This window comes from Notechis scutatus, chromosome 3 (genome assembly GCF_049901735.1).
Source record: "Notechis scutatus isolate UNSWTSFEM ecotype Mainland chromosome 3, rNotScu1.2, whole genome shotgun sequence".
NCBI lineage: Eukaryota > Metazoa > Chordata > Lepidosauria > Squamata > Elapidae > Notechis > Notechis scutatus.
In genome coordinates this window covers 177,656,030-177,677,772 of record NC_142011.1, presented here as the reverse complement: position 1 = coordinate 177,677,772, position 21,743 = coordinate 177,656,030, and the positions used below count along the sequence as shown (strand labels likewise).

Here is a 21,743-nt window from a genome sequence, read left to right as displayed (position 1 = left end):
ATAAGGAATCCTAAATCTTGGCACTACACTCCCTTTTAGTTTTCTGAGGAGTCACAGATTGTGCCAATGTTCAGAAACCCATCAATTTCACAATTTCTCCACAGCAAATATTTCAGCACTTCATTAGGAGTTATGAGTAACTAGAGAATGTCTCATAGCAGCAGGGAGATAATGAGGAACTAACAAGCATTAATGTGGCACTTTGCCCAGAGCAGAACAATTTCCCTTTTACTAGTCATCAAATGAGACCTTGCTTGCAGCATCGTATGTGATTGAGGCTATCCTCCGTTGGAAATTTAAATTGCTAATCATGCCTACCATCATCATTGCAATACTATAGGTTATGCCATTCAGGCTCTAGAGGATCTAATTTTCTTTCTATATCAATAATACCATTTTAAATAATTTGTTTCATTTTTAGGACAGGAAATTTGTTTTCACCGAAACTGCCATTACTGGAAAGAATCTTCACACCAGAACAGATCTCAAGCAATGGCTCTCGATCCAAAGGTTGAGTCAACCTTTACAAAATTGCTTCTCCTGTAGCAGAATACAACATGAAAGTATTTCATGAAGCCACATTGTCTACCATTCCTTGTGCCTAGGTTTTGAGATGGCATAAAATGCTTATCAAGGCATTTTAGCTTGATGAGGAGACTTGTATAGGCTTGTTCAACATGTTTCACACAAGGAAAATAATGCCTAACATCTCAGAAACACAAGAGGCCTTGATATAGATGGCTGTCTCTCACTGTCCTGATTTATTTTATTCACATGCAAGTCAAAAGAGATGTATTTCTACATCTCTAATCTTAAAAATACAAAGCTTAAAAGAGCTAAGAACTCAATATGAATGTTACCTTTTCTAAAAAAAATACAAAAATAAAGATAAATCCAAAATAACAAAAGCAAAATGGAAACATTTTCCAATACACATCTAATTTTCAGCTGATAGTATTGATTGCAAGTACTCAAAATTAGACCTTTTTAAATATTAAAAGTATAATCACATTGTAACATTATAAGTTTTTATTATTATTAATAACAGTATAATTACATTAAATGTCTGCTACTATCAAAAAAGCCACCATGTATTTAATTCTAAGGTGAACAGCTTCCCATATAGTTTTCAATATAAACTTCCTCAATAACTTCAAAACTTCCTCTTCTATATACACTGCTCAAAAAAATAAAGGGAACACTGAAACAACACAATGTAACTCCAAGTCAATCACACTTCTGTGAAATCAAACTGTCCACTTAGATAGCAACACTGATTGACAATCAATTTCACATGCTGTTGTGCAAATGGAATAGACAACAGGTGGAAAGCATAGGCAGTTAGCAAGACATTCCCAATAAAGGAGTGGTTCTGCAGGTGGTGACCACAGACCACTTCTCAGTTCCTATGCTTTCTGGCTGATGGTTTGGTCACTTTTGAATGCTGGTGATGCTTTCACTCTAGTGGTAGCATGAGACGGAGTCTACAACCCACAAAAGTGGCTCAGGTAGTGCAGCTCATCCAGGATGGCACATCAATGCAAGCTGTGGCAAGAAGGTTTGCTGTGTCTGTCAGCGTAGTGTCCAGAGCATGGAGGCGCTACCAGGAGACAGGCCAGTACATCAAGAGACGTGGAGGATGCCGTAGGAGAGCAACAACCCAGCATTAGGACTGCTACCTCCGCCTTTGTGCAAGGAGGGACAGGAGGAGCACTGCCAGAGCCCTGCAAAATGACCTCCAACAGGCCACAAATGTGCATGTGGCTGCTAAACGGTCAGAAACAGACTCCATGAGGGTGGTATGAGGGCCCGACGCCCACAGGTGGGGGTTGTGCTTACAGCCCAACACCATGCAGGACATTTGGCATTTGCCAGAAAACACCAAGATTGGCAAAATCGCCACTGGCGCCCTGTGTTCTTTGCAGATGAAAGCAGGTTCACACTGAGCACATGTGACAGACGTGACAGGGTCTGGAGACGCCATGGAGAATGTTCTGCTGCCTGCAACATCCTCCAGCATGACCGGTTTGGCAGTGGGTCACTAATGGTGTGGGGTGGCATTTCTTTAGGGGGCCACACAGCCTTCCATGTGCTCGCCAGAGATAGCCTGACTGCCATTAGGTACCGAGATGAGATCTTCAGACCCCTTGTGAGACCATATGCTGGTGCAGTTGGCCCTGGGTTCCTCCTAATGTAAGACAATGCTAGACCTCATGTGGCTGGAGTGTGAAGAGTTCCTGCAAGACGAAGGCATTGATGCTATGGACTGGCCCACCCGTTCCCCAGACCTGAATCCAATTGAGCACATCTGGGACATCATGTCTCGCTCCATCCACCAATGCCATGTTGCAACACAGACTGTCCAGGAGTTGGGGGATGCTTTAGTCCAGGTGTGGGAGGAGATCCCTCAGGAGACCATCTGCCACCTCACCAGGAGCATGCCCAGGCGTTGTAGGGAGGTCATACAGGCACGTGGAGGCCACACTCACTACTGAGCCTCATTTTGACTTGTTTTAAGGACATTACATCAAAGTTGGATCAGCCTGTAGTGTTTTTTTCTACTTTGATTTTGAGTGTAACTCCAAATCCAGACCTTCATGGGTTGCTACATTTGATTTCCATTGATAATTTTTGTTTGTTTTTTTGGTCAGCACATTCAACTATGTAATGAACAAAGTATTTAATAAGAATATTTCATTCATTCAGATCTAGGATGTCTTATTTTTGTGTTCCCTTTATTTTTTTGAGCAGTGTAATTTAGAAATAAATATAAGTACATTAGAGCAAGCTAAGGCTCCCATAAATTATTTTTCTTTCACCATAGTGACTACAAGCAGGATATAACCATAACCATATCCTTTTGCTAGTGTTTTCCAGCAGTAGAGTTAAAGGGCTATATAGGATATATAGCAATTACCACTCTTAATAGCTTTATTCACTTGATCTTCCTTGAAAGCTACACAGTTAGTGAACATTACTATACTTTGTGATAATACATTCCTCACTGTTGTGCATCTCTGTCCATTCCTCTTCAATCAATAGCTCCAGGTTCCAATATGAAAAAGATAGAAAAACATTTTATCCACTTTTTCCGTTAATCATTATTTTTTCTACATGAAAAAAGTTCAACATTTTTTCTCTACTCATCTTGGCAATACATCCTTATATAACAGATGTCTGTACTTCTAGCTTCGTTGTTGAGTACTCAAGTATATTTATTGATAGTGTCAATTTTCTAACATAAAAGGATAAAAATAACTATAATAATGAACAATAATGAACAACGTATTTAATAAGAATATTTCATTCATTCAGATCTAGGATGTCTTATTTTTGTGTTCCCTTTATTTTTTTGAGCAGTGTATTTTTCATTTCTAGTGTCTGTAAAAAAAAGTTGAAACTAACATTTTTATTCATTTTATTCATTTCCATGCTAACACCACTCATTTAGAAAAATCTGGAAAGCTGGGACATCCAATTTAGAGCACTTTAATTAATTGTTTATGTACTGTGAGAAATATGAACATTCTTTGTTTTGCATTACTAAAAATATCCCAAGACTATCTATTTCTTTTTAGCTTTTTCTACTTCAACATTTATTGATGCATTCCTTTAGCATACTCTATTAATGACATTCTTAACGTAAACCTCTCATTAAAGATTTTCTTATGTGACTATCCTCTCCTCCCACAGGAAAAGGGCGTTGGTACTTACCTGACATGCCCGTTCTCTTTGAGCTGTGAAGAGCATCCAGTAGTGCGCATGTCTAGGCTGGGCTTAATTTGTGGAATGCTCCTCCTCCTCCACGGTACTCCTCCCAGCGTTCCCCAGTTTTGGCGAAGACGAGATACCTAACCGCCCTCGTCCTCAATGCCCTAACAACTCGTTGGCCAAAACAGGACCCCACCAGACGGAAAAAAGAAAGGGTGGGGCTGGATGCTCTTCACAGCTCAAAGAGAACAGGCGTGTCAGGTAAGTACCAACACCCTTTCTCCCATGAGCTGTTCAGAGCATCCAGTAGTGGGACATACCAAAGCTTGGCCTGTCCTACGGGAGGGACTCCGTCTGGCCTTGAATCTCCTCCTGGTCCCCTGTGGACCCGTTGCAGAACTCTTCTGCCAAAGGAAGCCTGAGCGGATGCAAACACATCTATTTTATAATGTCTAATAAATGGCGATGGGGAGGCCCAAGTTGCGGCTCGACAATTTCAGTTATTGGCGCCTGTGTGGCCCATGCTGCCGATGTTGCAGCGCTCTTTGTTGAATGAGCTGTTATGCCCCTGGGCACCTGCAGGGATTGACTCTGATACGCTTTCGCTATTGTGGCCCGTAGCCAACGGCCTATCGTAGAAGGTGAGACCTTGCATCCCTGAGTGTTGGGCTGAAAGGACACGAATAAGGCCGCCGTTTTTTTTGAAAGGCGCTGTGCGATTGGTTGATATATATTTGCAATGCTCGCCTCACATCAAGCCTATGCCATTGTAGTTCCATCCCTTGGGATGGTCTGGGGCAAAAATTAGGAAGTGTCATCTCCTGTGCCCTATGAAAAGCAGAGTTAATTTTGGGTATAAATGTAGGATCAGGGCGAAGGACCACCCGGTCAGCATGGAAAACACAAAGATCTTGTCTGATAGACAAGGTTGCAATCTCTGAAATATGATATGTATATCTATATTAATAAGTATAAGAATGTTAATTAAGTGGCACGATGTTACGTGCAGAGCAAACCAAACAGCCGAATTGCGAACGTCTAAAGGCCCAGGTTGATAAGGGTAGGGGCCTTCAACAGCTTCCCTGCACATGTGGACACAGGCCTGGGTGCTCGCTGTTGTGCCGCTGGGTTGATTGGGCTGTGAGGGTTGAGCCAACAATTCAAATGTAAAAAATAGCCTCGAATGGATAACAACCAAGACGAGGGTATAATAGTTCCCAGAATGTTTGAAGGGAACCTCTGCTCCGAGCAGAACTACCTCACACAGCACGAGAAATGATACAGGCATGCGGCCACAAGGTCTTGACAGAAAAGATGGCCTCCGGCCGTTAATCTTTTGGCGCGGTCCTCAGCAGCAAACTCCCGCCTTGTGACTGAATAGCCTCCGATGCTTTTTTAATGAGGCTAAGCGGCGGCGAAGAGTGGAAGTTACCAAGTGTTTTAATCCTCCACTCCAAATGGCATTCCGGGGGGGGAGAGCGATATGACTCAGTTTGGAGCGAAAAGCTCACGCCGCTGACTAAAGGAAAAAATGCTGCGGCAATCAAAATGGCAGGGGTATGAATCTCAGCTTTGGGGAGGGGGCGCGGAGCAGCACTGAACCCTCCCGCCGTTTTGGGGCACGAATTGGCGCTTCCCTAAATTGGACCTGTCTGGCTGCGATATTCACAATGCAAGCCAATTTGAGAAATTGTAATGGAATAGAAGGCTAGAGAGAAGCTGATTAACTGTCAAACCTGCTGGCAACGAAGGAATTTTTCCTGTTTCGGCCAAGGAAGAATCAAAAACACTGCCTATCTCTCACGAGGCTGAGCAAAAACTGGGGAACGCTGGGTGGAGTACCGTGGAGGAGGAGGAGCGTTCCACAAATTAAGCCCAGCCTAGACATGCGCAGACTGAAGCACCTCCCACTCCTGGATGCTCTGAACAGCTCATGGGAGAAAGACATGCCACTATCTTCTCCTTAACGAATGCAATTTCACATGTATAGTTTTTATATTTCACATTATATTTCCATATGTAGTTTTATATTTCACATGTAGTTTTTTTGACATAAAACAAGTTTTAAAAGGAGAAATTCCAGAATTAATTGTACAAGCAAAGCAGCAGACTAAATATGACTCTATATAGTAAGTATCAGCAAGTTCTGGCATATGTGCCAGATTCCTGGGTCCCTAAAAGAATACCATCATGCCTACTATAATTTTTGCCCTGGGATTACCTTTGGTTCTAGTTTAACAATCCAAACAGCTGTGTAGTTATGCCCCACATTTGTATATTAATTTGTATATTAAACAGTCCCATTCAAGTCAAAAATTGATTTCCCCCACAACTGAAAAACCAGTAGGCCAAGGATGGGGAACCTTTTATGGCTCACTCAGGAATTCTGGGAGTTGAAGTCCATAAGTGATAAAAGAGCCAAGTTTCCCTACCCCTGTCCTAGCATATCACTGCTATGAAACCTTAGAGAAGTGATCTAGCTAATTAAATTATTTAGCTCTAGAGCCCTGGTGGCACAATAGCTAGAATGCTTCATTGCGGGGAAACTCTGCCAACAGCTTAGAGTTCAATCCTGATGGGACTCAAGGTAGATTCAGACTTCCATCCTTCCACGGTCGGTAAATGAGGACCCAGCTTGTTGGGGGCAACATGCTGACATTGTAAAGTGGCCAGAGTGTACTGTAAAGCACTATGGGAAGGTATATAAATATAAGTGCTATTGCTATTGTGGAAAGATAGCTTGGTGCTTTTCAGAGTGCTGCTGTCCACCTTGTTGCTAGGGAAGTGTCCACCAAGATCAGAAAATTGAAGATAAAGGTCCATTACACTATTCATTTGGAAGGAATCCCAAAATATGCAATAGAATTGAGTTTTTTCTACTCATATTTCTTTATACCAAATAGGGAATTCTATACAGATAGTCCTTGACTTATGTTCGGTTAACAACCATTTGAAATTATGAGTCAAATTTTTTTTACTTACCATCTGTCCACCTTTACCACCTCTGCAGTCACATGATTGCATTTCAGACACTTAGAAATCAGCTTGCATTTATTACTGGTTTTAATGAACAACAGACACATGATTACATTTGTGATGCTTTTTGCTATTTTCTGGGGGGGAGAATTGCCATTTAGCAAGCTGGATTCAGATTTACAATCATCTGATTCAATTAGCAACTGTCATAAAAACAATTGTAAAATCAAATCTGGTCATATGGGGACTCCACTTATGACACTATGACTTACAACCAAAATTCCAGGCTCAATTATGGTTGTACGTACTGGTGTAGTTCCATTTTGTGATTCTGTTTATCATGATTCTAGTTTGATATAAAACCTGCAGTACCTTCTGAACTTACTCAGGTACTCTATTTCATAGCAGACATGGAAAAATAAAGTAACTATACAATAGTTCTCTCAAGAATGATTTAGATTTGGACTTTAATTACATTGTAACTAGACTATAATAACAGACTATTATCTGCAGAGCTAATTAGCTTATTTTTTAATTAATCAAACTATGGTTTATTGTGGTGTGTGAACATATTAAAATGTATATATGAAGTTCTAAAATACCATCTTTCTGTACACAGTATTTGTTTTTGATAACTAACTTAGTTATATCAATGGAAAAGCAGAATGCAGAAAATAAGCACAAAATAGACTGTCCTAGTTTGGAAAGAAGCTTGGTATAGTGTAGCTTTCACTTTTTAGTGCATGATATAATGAATTGTAAACTTTCTTCTAATGAAAATCCTTCAACAAATGTACCGGTAGTTGCTAGCCATATACCTAGAAAGCATGGTATCTTCCTCAGAACTGCAAATGCATGTGTATTTATCTGACTATAAAGATTTCCCATGTGAAACCCTTGGCTTTTACTTGTTAAGAATTGTTCAGATTTCAGAAGTGTCTGAAATAAGCTGGCTTTATAAAAGGTATCGCTTTTGCTTTTTTATAAAACTTTTAATACCTCCTTGACCTGGAGATTTGTCAACAGACTTATACATTGACACTATCTATTGTGAGTGCTTCATTGTCCACAAAAGTTGAATTGGTCCTGCTTTCTCTGCTTAATGAAAAGTACGAAACAATAAGAAAGTACACCTTAAGCACAACTGTATCTTAAGTTAGCTTAGAAAGTGGTTTATTATGAATACACGAAGTAATGTGAGGAATATATTTTTCAGTATGGTCTTGTTGAAAAAATAAAAATGTATTAAACAAAAAGTCTAGCTTCTCTTACAGCAAAATGCACATCACATAGTTTTACAAAGCTTTCATAATATGAAAAAAGTCATAATCTACTAAAATGCAAAATAGAATTAGCATTTATGAAACATCATATGAACTATTAGTGGAATACATTGTAAATTTCCCAGGATTTGACTGAATTTACTTTTGTTCTTATTAATACTTATGAACAGAAAACAAGAGAGCAAAGATTATATATTGCTTTTTAAAAGCATTTATTATTTTGTGCACCAAGAATCACCTGAAATCAGCACCGAGCAAAGGAGCAATGATAACTTAGGTAAGATGAATAAGAAAAAACAGATGCATATATATGTATGTATGTGTGTGTGTATGTATGTATGTATGTATGTATGTATGTATGTATGGTATTCAGCTTTGTTCGGGTATTTTCCCACGTCATTATAGTTATGCTTTTAAAGTTGTAGTGACCTTTCGGCAGAATCTCATCTGCCATCATCAGGCTTGTGTATTGGGTTCGTCTGTGTGTCAGGCTTTGCAGCCGTTTGTGTTTTAAATTTGGTGCTAGCCTCGTGCTTTGTTACAATGGGTCATAGACAGTACTAGATTGGAAGCTTTATGCAAGATGAAAATGGCAACTAGGAATCTATCAAGATTCTTGATTGTTCCAAACTCCAGTTGATTCCCAGGCCTAACATAACAGGAAGGTCTCACTTACTGCTTGTAATTGGAACCAGAAACTCTATAACTAAGCCACACAGTCACTGAACAAAACATCAACATCACTTCCCATTCAGATGTTAAATGAATCACCATGGTTAAGAAATCACATGATCATGGTTTGGGATTTTACTGCTAGATTTTCGAGATTCTGATTGTTGGAAGCCAGCTATGGAGCATGCAAATGGTGGTAATGTGACTGCAGGATGCTGCAATGGTTGTAAAGGCTTGCCAGCTGCAAAATGCCTGAATATCAATTGTGTGCGTTGTGGGGATGCTTAGATGGTCATAAATCTGAGGTCTGGTTGTAAAGTTACTTTTCAGACCAACATAACTTTGCTAACAGTTGCTAAACAACAGTTATTAAATGAGGTCCACCTATATTCATATTATGCTGACTGCTTGTCAATACCACACTTTTCTAGGCATTGCAGTTCCAACATCTCTGCAAACTTTAGGATGGGGAAATTTTAATAGAACCAACCCGATTGCCTCAAGAATTAATTATGGACTCATACTTAACACTGCTTTATTCCTAGTAATATTCTTGTGAGCTTCTATGAAAAATGTACATTAAAGAACCACCATTAAGGAAAATATAAATCTATTTATATCACTGAACACTTGAGCAGCATCTTTATTCCAAGAATAAACATGAGGCTGCTCAAAACCAGAGCTAAGAACAATCAATTCCAGTGACTGGACATTGGAATCAAATGCAAATAGCCAATTTACCAAGTTGTAGTTTTTTTTCTACATATGGTGCTTGGTCATCTATACTAATAGAGCTGAGACGTGATCTTTCCCCTGCCACACATTTTAATGTGTAACAATAACTGGGAGCCTGATCAATAAACTAGTCATCTATAATAGTAATTTATGGCAGGTGATTCAGAACAAGCAACTTACACGGCTTCATAACCAATCTTTTAAAGGAAGAAGCTTGGCTTCTGTGCATAGTTTTCAGATGTTAATTTCACACTTCCATTCTGAGTCTTGCTTATGTATTTTGAAAGCTTTAAATATTTAGTTATTGTGAGTTGTTTTAATATATATGTTTAATATTCTCTTTAGCCTTTGTATCCTTGAGGATTTGTTTCTTGGTTTAGTGAGAAACCATAGTCACATTTCTAAAGTTATGGTTCCAATATTCATTGTACACACGCCTTAAAATCAATAGAAAACTTTGCAGCTTAAAAGCAACCAAACAAAACAGAAATTAGAACAAATGAACTACCCATGTCCCTAAACAAAGAACAAGGTAATAGTGACAAATGCTGGAGTGAAACATAAAGGGACAAAAAGAAACTGTCCATTCTGTAATAAAATAATTAGCTGATAAAACTAATGATAAAACAACAATGGAACAGTTAAAAGCCATTTATGATTATCTGCAGTAATGTTGTTATATTCCTTTGCACAAGGGTTAACAAGAAACATAAGATGAAAAGCTGCATCTTATTCCCACCATTAAACTCCTGAACCACCTTCTGCTCACACTAGAGAAGCATGCTCTTTATTTCTTCAAATTCCACAGCATGGAGAAGAGCCTATGCTATCAAAGTTTCACATCACACAGAAATCCAATATACACAATATGTAGGTTGTCTCGTCTCTACATACCAGCACCAGTCCACAGATAGAAGAGCAAGAACAAGATTCATGTAACAAAACATAGTTCCAAAATTATTAACTGTATATACTTATAATGTAAATAATTTCTAAAATTTCCAAGTCAATGAGCTTTTTTACCACCACTCAATTTATTCTGGGTTCTAAAAAAAAATCAGAGCAGGCAAATAATAATCAGAGAAATGTATTATTGAAGGCAGACTGAGAGCAACGTTTAAATAAACAATTAGAAGATACTACAGAGTTCTATCATTAGAGACAAAGATGCTGGTAGTATGACACAAGCCCCAAGGAAAATTGTTTATATATCTTACTGACTTGGAATATCAGGTCCCATAGTACAAATGGTGCATATCATCTATGTATCTTTTGCTACACTTATAGAAAATCCAGAATTTTCTGGAAAGGGAAATTTATAAGTTTGACTGGTGGAATTTCTTTTTTAAATAAAACCTTTCCCCCTGGTATCTTACATGCAAAAGGGAAAAAACTCTGCACTCTGCAAGTGACTATCTTAAATGTAAGAGAACTTGAAACATTTCTTTTTTTCAGCCATGAATCCAATCTTAGACAAATCGTTATTTTAAAAAGCTGATAGAGACAAGCCCTTCCCCGTCTATAATTCTTGAGTATATGATTTGAGTAGAGCCATAAACATAGCAATGCTTCTTGATAAATGAAAACTGATAGTAATGGTTGGGTGATGTGTTTCAAGGAAGGCCTGAAAAGCAAATAAAATTAAAATGTTGTAGGGAAGGGATGGAAGTAGTTGCAGGATTCCTATATGAAACAGAAACAGGAAGTTAGCATATGTTAATACTGTGAGCCCTAAACTTATCTTTGCTATTTAAACCACAGTTTAAAGAACACAAGGCCATAGTTTTCAATACAGAACTTAGAGAACTTCAACAGCTGATGCTAATTTAAAATTTGTAATGTGATACAAAAAAAATTAGTAAAATAAATGACTGAAAAATAATCACAATTATTATTACATTTAAATAAAATAAAATAAAATTCAGGTTCTGTCCTACTTTTTCACAATACTTGGCAAACTGTTCAAATGCCTAATAGAATCCTCATTCAAAAAAGTTAGAAGTTTCCTATGTCTGCAGTAAATTGGATTTATTAAATAGAAACACTATGTATTCAGTAACTTCCTTCTTTGGAAGCAGATTTTTAAATGAACACTGTAAACTCCTGAAAGTTCTCATTGCTTGGGCATAAAGAGCATTGATGGTGATGATTGATGATGATGTTATGTTCTTTTAATTCCATCATCTCCATCCATTTGGAACAACCTGCCTCTGGATAGCTGGGTGGTGTTTCCAAAGCAAAAAAAAAAGTGGGTTTTTTTATAGAACTTTTAATCTAGCTTGTTTTCTAGGTGCTGAAGGAGGATTGGATATTTTTACTGGTTTTAAGTATTTGTTTCATTGTATTTGTCTATGGTCAGCTCTATATAAATATCGCAATAAATATTTTAAAAATAATCTTTGAAATTGGTTATGTTGTAACTGGTATCTAACCTAAGAAAAACAATGCAGAGCCCTAAATCTATTCAAAATAGAACTTTTGGCTATTGTGTGAAATCAATATTGTCACTGATGATTTGAGAAAGAAAGCAAAGTCTGCTATGAAAACAAATGACCATGATGATATTCAATATTTTTAAAATATGCATAATGTTTTCTTCTGTAATATGGGTCACTGACTATTTCTTTCACAAATACTTGCATAGTATGCTTTATATTTAACAGCATTTTATTAGCAATACAGAAAAAAAGAAGAATTTGTTGCCTGAACTATTTGGAACTTTTATTGGTCTGACAACATGCTGCCTTGCTAAATAAATTCTGAAGATTAGATGTCAGAATTAAACTAAACATTTATTACATGTACTGCACTGTTCTGTAGCTAAACATCTATAGAAACCTACAAGCCACAACAATGTAATTTGCTTTAAAAAAATACATAGCTATGAATTGTAAGTGGTTAAATGTCAATAAATTAAGTTCTGTCTTGAATAGGCAACATTAGCCTGTGCTTTCCCAGTGTGAATTTCCAAACAGAGAAGAAAACATGGCTCCTTTCAGATGTTGTGGGTCATTTCACCTTGAAGTAAACGTTTCTTCCCAAACATCTGGAGAATCCTTACCTTTGTCCTAGAACAGTGCTTCTTAAACTCAGCAACTTTAAGATGTGTGAACTCCAGTCTGCACATCTTAAAGATGCTGAGATTGAGAAATCGTGTTCTAAAAAGCCACTCTGAGAAAGCACAAGGCTTATATATTATTTGCTGTTCCAGTAGGTAATATACCGAAGATTTGAAGAAGCTGAACGGATGTCTTATTCCAAAGTGCTCAGAAGGCACGCAGTGATAGGAGGCAGAATGTTTTGGTTCTGCAGTTCTACTTTTAACATGCCCCACCAAGAACATTCAGTTAACACAATTTCTCCTTTTTTATATGGTAAAGTTAAAGCATGTCCCTCAGAGCCAATTTCTATTAGTTATCTAGCCTCTGATTTAGTTTTCATATTCTTCAAAATTTGCTTGGCATTTCTGTGTAGACATTTTGTAAGCACTGAAAAATGTAGAGGTGGGGAGATTACATCTATAAATAAGTAAAATGGTTTTCTAATAAGGCATTCAAATTTTCTAACCAAGACTATTCAAGAAAATTTATTTTTCCTTCTGTGTAAACCGTATTCCATATATAAAAACTGGGTCAGATTTTTCACTGTAATAACCACCTCTGAAGTATTAAAAATTCAATAAAAGTTTCATTTAGTTATATCCCAGGCTCCTCCTTGACATTTCTCTCTTCTTCTAGTTCTAGTTTGCACAATCACACAAAAGAAAGAGTTCAAGGCAGTGTGAGGAATACTTATCTGCCCACTTTTGTCACTGCTTGGATAATTGGAAAGAGCAGGTGAGCCCGAGGAAAATCAGTTCCTCATCAATGCCCTCATTTTTTGTTCCTGTAAATTTTTATTTTCACCTATTGAATATATTGAATCATTACAATAAGCACTGGGGAATTACAGACCACATTTAATAGGGGCATCCTTTCTAGGTTGTTTGCATGGTAAATGGGATGCTCTCTTTTATTTTATCCCCTGAAGCTCCTGATTTTCTCCTACTGAATTTCATTAATTAAGGCAGCTCTATTATATTAAACAGTCTTGTCCTTGATATTACAAAAGCAAAAAATGGTGGGTGGGGGTGGGGGTTATGCCATGGCCTGTAGATCATCCACAGGGAAATTGTTTATAGTCTTTTTTTCCCCCTGCAGCCTTTTTTGTCTCACTTAACAGTAGACCATTCAACAGGGATAATATCAAGCGGCTGAGGAAGCCAGCAATTCTTTTCCAGCTTGTATTTTAATTTCTTCCAAGATATCTTGTTCCTTACTAGCAGCCTGAGAAGATGTTCATTGCAAACACCTGAAGGTACATCAAAATCAGATTTGGAACCTCATTTTTCTCATATTAAAAACACACTAAAGTTAATATTAATAAATGCAAACTGAAAACAGTTTCTCTGGAATATTTGATTTAGAGGCCAATGTATTTCAATACTGTACACAACTTTGAACTTTGGTACCCTTTTCGAAAGCAGTGATATTTTACATTGCTTCACAATGTGTGATTAGTTGTCACAACCTACAAAGTTGTTTTTAAAGCTCGCCTTAAGAATATTCTACACCAAATACAGATGATGCAGTACTGCTAGTACCACAATCAAAATCATTTACTGCATGTCCAGTGGCAATTGTACCATTGTTAAGCTGCCATTCAAAGATCTTGTTATACAGGAAGAGAGCATCCCATACCTACATAACAGCATTTTCTGTCAATCACATTGTTTCTGCATAGATCTAGCATCAAATTTGATTATTAAATTGTGACAGGCTATAAAACATTGGTTCTGCATCAGAACAATCTGATCTAAGATGGATCTAAAAATTAAAAAGAAAAAAGCTTCCCCTCACATATACTCCACATCCCCAATCATTTACCACTATTCAGCTCCATGTTCCTAAAGAATCAGACTAAAGAATTAATTATGAGAAGTTTCCTATGTCATTTGAAGATAATTTGGTCCCTCTTCAAAACAGCAATTCAAAGAAGAGGATATTAGTTATTAACATCAGCAAAGAAATCCCATCCCCCAAATCCACAGCTAATGAAGAATAAGTGTATAGGTAGTCTTCGGGTTATGAAAATTGGGGCTAGGATTGACATCTCTAAAGTTGAAAAGAGCAGCATCATTCCACTGCATTGCTTAGGGATGTAAATCCTATCATCATGATCCCAAGGGATATGAATTGTAAGCAGTACAAGTAAGGAGTGTAGAGGTGCCACTGGGAATGCCGCAGGGGTGCCAGGAATCTGGAGAGAAGACCAGCGAACCCTATGAGTCATGGGAGGCTAGGGGAAAGCTTGGAAGGGCCGCTGCAGGTGGACAAGGATTTGTCTTGCAGGCAGTAAAAAGGGGGACTGACTTACCAGAACAACTTGCAACCTTCCCTTCCAGTTTCACCATTGGCTTTGATTGTGGGAAGCTGGAAGGGAAGGTCACAATGGTAATAATGTGACTGCAATGTCATAATTATAAGATGGGTACTCAAACATCCGGATCATGATCACATGACTCTGGAGGTTCTACAGTGGTTAGAACCTTTAAGACTGGTTGTACATCCATGACTTTCAGTGCTGCCATAACTGAACAGTCACCAAATGGATGTAAGCTATGGACTACCTGTTTTTAATAGATAGTCAATAATCACATTAGAATTTGTGGGAGGAAGCCATAGGGTGGAGTATGATACGCTATACAGATGTATAAACTTGATCAACAATAAAATTTTAATAATGGTTATTTTATATTTTTATAATGGGTGCTTTTATAAAGCTGGTTTTATCTGATTGCTGTACACTGCCTAGAATCTCTCCATGTGAGATGGGTGGCCATATAAATAGTTCTTGTTTAATGACTGCCTCATTTAACAACTGTTTTACAGTTGATGCAATGATATGTGAGAATGACCTTGAGGGACAAGAGGAAGGGATGCTTCCTTGGAAACTATCAGGCAAAGGCAGGGTAGTCCACAATTGCTCAACAGTCAGAAAAAGGAAAAACCCGCCCAAGCAGATAAAAGTGTTGGCAGTTGTGCTTCAGACTTGCTAATGTAGCTTTCCTATCTGCTTTGCCTAGGAAGATTGATATCAATCTTGTAGTTTATTCCTCTGATGGTTAAGCAACTGTGGGCTTCCTTGTCAGATTGTTTCCCAGTTAACATCTCTTCCCCCTGTCCCTCAAGATCATTCTCTCATACTAGTCCAGTTATGATGGTGATGGAAAAATAATTTTACAACATACTTATGACCTTTGCTTAACAATTGAGTGACCAGTACCAATTATGGTCATTAAACAAGGACCACTTGTAGTAGGGAGAGGTTGGCTGGCTAGCTAAACTTAACAGTCATGACACTCTCATTACAAAGGAAAATATACTGTATTCATGTATTAAAAGTTCTATTTGCCAAATAAAAAGCAAATATCAATAAAGTCCACCCTGATATAAACAATTAAATTAAATAAACCCACACAATCTGTACTTGCTAGGGCAGAGATGTCAAACTCAATTTTATTGAGGGCCACATCAGGGTTGTGTTTTACCGAAGGGGGCTGGGGTGGGCATGGCCAGAGTGAGCGTGGCCAGCTTAACATCACTCTTGTGATCAAATGCCACTTTTGCTGATAGTTTGTTTTGCTAGCACTCTGCCAGTGAAAACGGAGCTCGTTAGGACCACGCACGTTTTTCTGTTTTCAGCTGCAATGGCCTCCTGCAGCCCTCTGCCAGTGAAAATGGAACTCAAGAGGGGCGCAGGGGCGCAGCCCTCCAAGCTCCATTTTCATTACCAGAGGCACCGTGGGCCGGTCCTTCGCTGCTTCCAGGTCAGCCCCATGGGCCAGATCTAAGCACCTGCAGGCCAGATGCAGCCTGCAGGCCTTCAGTTTGACACCCCTGGGTTAGGGTATCTGTTGGCTTTCAGATGCTTTGAATTCTTTAGTTGAGTACAAAAAGGCTAGAAAATATCCCAAGCCGAAGGTCTCCAAATGTAATGGTCTGCATTGATCTTTGCATAACTAAAAGAAAAGGGACTACAGACCTTACAAAAAAAAACCAGTCTACAGAATCAGAAGTAAAATGATGAAGCCCAATGTAATATAGGCATTAGTTGAATGTGAATCAAAAGTGGTTGGTCCTAAAGCATTTATTTTGCTTTCATTCCATTAATTAATGTACTAATTAAACAATAATTAAGTTTAAAGTCACCTTGGCCAAAGCATATTTTATTAAAAGCAGGGGCATACAGATGGAAAGACAAGGATTATCAACCATTACTACAGGTTATGTTCTTTCAAGTATTGAAAATGAACAAAAGACAAAATATGAATGAGTCAATCTCTCTGGCCAGTATCCATCCTTAGCAGAATATTTTCTGCTATCCTTCTGAAAAGGATATGTCATGCAGTTTATATCAGCTTTATAAATACTAATTTCTCAGTTTAAGTATGTTTTATTGGTTTCCCCCCAACATCTGCCTGTTTTATTCTAATGTTCTGTATATTCATATTTAAAATAGACATTTAATGGGCACTATTAAGTATCTGTAAGCAAAAAATATATTTCTCTGTATTTTGCTGTTATACTGCACTTGAAATCACTTAATATGTGTTTCATTAAACAAAACAGATTAACATTTTAATTTCTGATTAAGATTAAATTCTAGTTTCCAGCGCAGATTGAGATGCAAGGACAAAAATAGGAACCAACTTGCTAAAATTAAAACAACAATAACTAGAAACAACTAGAAATTATTATTAAAAAATAATACTCATATAACTTTGATCAAAACAGTGCACAGTAGCACACCTTTTGTATAACGAAGTCTACAGAAAAAGCACTACACTTACAAAAGCCATTGAAGAAGAAATCATGGGGCCTTGATAGATCACATGCTGATAACACTACAGTTGGAGTTTTAGTGGAAACCTGGATTCAGTATAATTAACAAAAGGATTTGAACTGCACAAAGACAAGAGTAATTTTTTACATAGAAGTTCGAAAAAAGGAGATAGGTTTCAAAGCTCTCCCACGAGCCAAAAATGATGGATAATGCAAGCAGAGTTTAACTCAAAGAAGGTGGAGAGGAAGCTGAGCTTATCTGATAACTACATGTTTGCCTGCAAACGGTAAATTACCACCAAGTTCTATAAAATGCAAACTTGTTTCTACCTACCCTTCTTTAAATTGTTCAGTTATCACCCTTGATGTCTGGGAAAACCACGAAGCCTTCAAAGAGCAGTATCCTAGTAGATGAGAATAGTACACAGGAGTATAGTAAGCACGTCATAATTTATAACATCTGAGGAGATCCAAATTTTCCCTAGGTGGTCTTGATATGATTGGAGGCATGTATTCCATTAAGCAAAATATGATTGGGTTGGTTTTGGTTTACTGTATAGGGTTAATCTAGCCATGCGCTTTGTAAACTGTGATTTATGTATTAATACAATTTATAATTTCAGCCAATTGTTAATGTCAGCCAATCATCTACTATAGCCCCACTTTTAGCCAGAATTGTAGTGCCACAGTTGAATCTCAGCAACCAATTTAAGAACTACTACAACTCTTCTATGTATCTATTCTAACAACAACCACAACAAATGGTGATAACAAAATGGGATGGATATGTTGACACCATCGTCCAAATACCACCATTACATACCTCTGTTCAACATCTGATATAAGTATTGTACATTGGAGCAACATCATGACATATATTTTGTCTCTAAACTATAGGGTCCAATTTTCTTCATCACAACTATTGTCTTTATCCCATAATAAGTAAAGTAGAAAAAAAGTGCTACCATATATGTATGTACATAGCTATGGGATTATCAGAAGTTGGGACTGAAGAACAGACATGGGAAGTGACCTTATTTTTTTTTTAAAAAAATGTTAAATTTATATGCCATCCATCCCACCATCAAAGTGACTCTGAGCAGTTTAAATCACTATAAAAACAAGAACATAAAATATTAGAAATGTAAAAAGCATTAGAAACATAAGATTTGGACAAAACTAGGAACCAGACACATAACTTATCCAGAGGTGGAATCTTCTTTTTTAGTCCACCGGCCTTCTCCAGAATAAAATGTCCCCATTGGGGCGCCAAGCCATCAAAGCTTTATTTTGAAATCCAGGTATGGGATTTCATGTAACCATAATACAGTACTTTTCTTGTTACTATTTCAAGTTACTTTTCTTAAATTAGAAGATAACTATCTAGATTCCTGATTAATAAACTCCAATACAAGTAAGCAGAGAAAACATACATCTCTAATAATATTGCCACCTCCAATGAAAAATCCAGATAAAGGCTCTTTTCCCTGGTCTGAAATTTTAGTAGAGAATGATGCAAGCTATGACCAACAGACTAGGGCAGGGCTGTCAAACTCCCAGCCTACGAACCAGATGCATCACGCGCTGGCCACACCCACGCCTTGTTTAGAGAAGGGGAAAAAAGTCCCAATACATCGCGTGACGACGACATGATGATGTGAGTTTGACATTCCTGGACTAGGGGAAAGAGAAAGCAATTATTGAAGGACTGCCTATTTCAAATTAAATGTTAAAATACCTTGAAAAATCCATTTAATTTACAAATACTTCTTGAATACTTTTTTCTTTTAACATTCCACTTTCTACACAAGCTTATAGTCAATAACAAACACGTTATATCCATGGTGAAATATTTCTCCTCTTCCTGTGGAAAAAACAACAACACTTTGCCAAAGCTGTATTTTCCTTTCTTGGTACCCATTAGGATCTGCTTTGGCCCCTTGACCCACTGACAGGATATACATGCATTAGAGTTCAGATTTGATATAATATTATTGTTGCAAACTCCATTTGTCTAATTCATCAGGAAAAATTAATGTAAAGTGGAGTCATCTAGGGTCATCAGAAAATACTTCTTACATTAACTTTTAATGGTAACTTCAACTACACAAATGTTTATGGTAAATAAATTGCTAAATATTTGCAATGTTTAATTCCTTCTTGCCCCATTTTTAAATTGCAGCATGTCTGCAATTAAGAGATCATTAATATCTATAACAGATCCTTCTAAGTTATTTCTTTACCTTTAGGAATCTATATAGCTCCATTAGCTTTAATGAGAATCATGTGCAGATATTAAGGAGCAAATGGGTCAATTAGAGCCAGTACAAAATGTTCAACCCCAACTCATGAAAGTAATATTCAAAGTTATTTCAAAACATGCATAGGAATATGAGTTCTATACCAGCACGGAACATGGCTGCCAAGTGGTAGCATACTTAAAAAAATGATTAATCCATTTCTGTTGCTATTAATGCAATGGTACAGAAAGATATGTTGTTTAATATGAAACGCATGTTGAGGTTCATTGTCCAAGTACGTAACTCCATACTGTATATGGTCAGAAAAAATGCAAGGCATGTGAAAGAGGAGCAACTGTTGACAAGATGCTATACATAAGTAATCCTCAGTTAATGACTACTCACTATTCTGTCACAGTTCAAAGTTACAATGATACTGAATGAGTGGTATTTATGACTGAGTCTTAGTGTATGGAGATTCTCAGTCATCATGGTTGTCCCAAAGGTGCTTTTTCAAGAGGCAACTGGACTTTTTGGATTTTCTTTGAAGATGTTTTACTTCTCATCCAAGAAGCTGAAGAAGTGCTACCATATATGTATATATGTTAATAAAACAAAAACCAGAAAGTCCAGTTGCCTCTTGAAAAAGCACCTTTGGGATGACTGAGTCTTAAAGTTTGGCTATTCCAGCAGCTCCATGGTCACATGACTGCAATGTGAATCTTTGGCTTGCACTTACACAGTTGAAGTGTCCCATAATCACCATTTGTATCCTTCCTTACCTGCTTCCCACAAGCAAAGTCAAAAGAGAAGCCAGCAAGGAAGGTTGCAAGTTGGTACTGTAACTTATGCTTAGTCCCACACCATTTCATCCTAAGGAGACCCAGCTATGGAATAAAAAATCCCAGAGATCTCATATTTGATAGCATGTATGTGCCTGCAGCACTCACCTGAATGCTATAGTATTCATACACCTGCCTGGCCATACTTGCCACCAGTGCACTTTTCCACACCTAGCAGCAATGACCCCCCAACCCAGCCACTCTTGCACTGCAGGGGCTACTTACATATCTTTTCCACCTGATAGTGGTCATCCCCAGCCCCCTAAAGCTGCATCTCATGGGCCACACACACTCTTCCTACCTGCCAACTACCCTGTCCTGCTACACTCATTTAGCCTTACCTGCCTGCCACTTTGCTTGCAAGAGAGGCTTAACAACCTGCAATGTTCATTTAACTACGACAATGGGGACTACCAGGATTACTATCACCAAGTGATGCAGTTGTAAAAGCACAAATCACATGAACTGCATCACTTAATGAAAGCAATCCCAATTACTATCTTTAACCGAGGATGACTTGTATACATGAACTAATTTTTTTAAAACACTATTAAACTGTTTCAAACTCCTGAAATGATCTGAACTCTAAATTTCTCGGGTTGACAATGGGAGGAAATTAATCTCTGAATTATTATTGACTCAAATATATATTTACAATTTTAATAAAAATATTAAATTTATATCCTGCACCACTCCCAAACATTTTTGCACTATTGGCAAGGCTAAACAAGTCACCTTTAAAAAGAAAAAAAAAAGGGGGGGGGGGAGTGGCATTGCCAAAAAAAAAAAAAACACTGAATAAAAATAAAATAAAATGTGGCATTCTAGAAACGGATGCCTTCGGGAAAAAAACAAAAAACAAAATCATGGTCATGCTTCCCAAGGTTATTTACTAATGATAACTAAATGGAGCCTCCGACTTCACAGGCAGTCTACCTTCAAATATTATTTGCTGCGGGACAAATAAAGTCAATGAGTACATTTTCTCCTCGCGGAAGGCTTGAGCGAACCACTACTACCCAGCCAAGGATGCACCAACCCACCTGCGCTAAACTAACCACCTCCGTTGGGCTCCAAAGAGTCTTTTCCCCAGTGACGTATTTGGAATCGTCCCGCCCAACCCTCTCGTTCCGAGTCCTATTTTTCTCAACCGGTAGCTCATTGGTTACTATTTAGTGCCGCCCCTCAGCTGGGATTGGACTCGTACACTGCTCGTCAAGTAGCCGATTCCCATCGAGGGGCTTCGGATCTCAGTTCTCTCTTTTCTATTAACAGCCTTTGGAAAGATCGTGAGCTGAAAGAGTTTAGTTCCCGATACGGATAAGCGAGATTCCGGGTCTCTTTAGGAAGCCATGTTTCATTCTCCCCCTCCCCCGGGGCGGAAATGAGAGTTGCAGAGAC

General features: G+C 37.9%; 1 long non-coding RNA gene across 1 annotated transcript in view; it reads right to left on the bottom strand.

Moving 5' to 3' along the window:
- LOC148131499 (uncharacterized) overlaps positions 1 to 21,490 on the bottom strand; it is a 28,034-nt gene extending 6,544 nt beyond the window's left edge. The window contains exon 1 of the long non-coding RNA XR_015748956.1: positions 21,386 to 21,490. This is a non-coding gene — a long non-coding RNA (uncharacterized LOC148131499). The remainder of the gene's footprint in view (positions 1 to 21,385) is intronic.
- Positions 21,491 to 21,743: the final 253 nt, after the last annotated feature.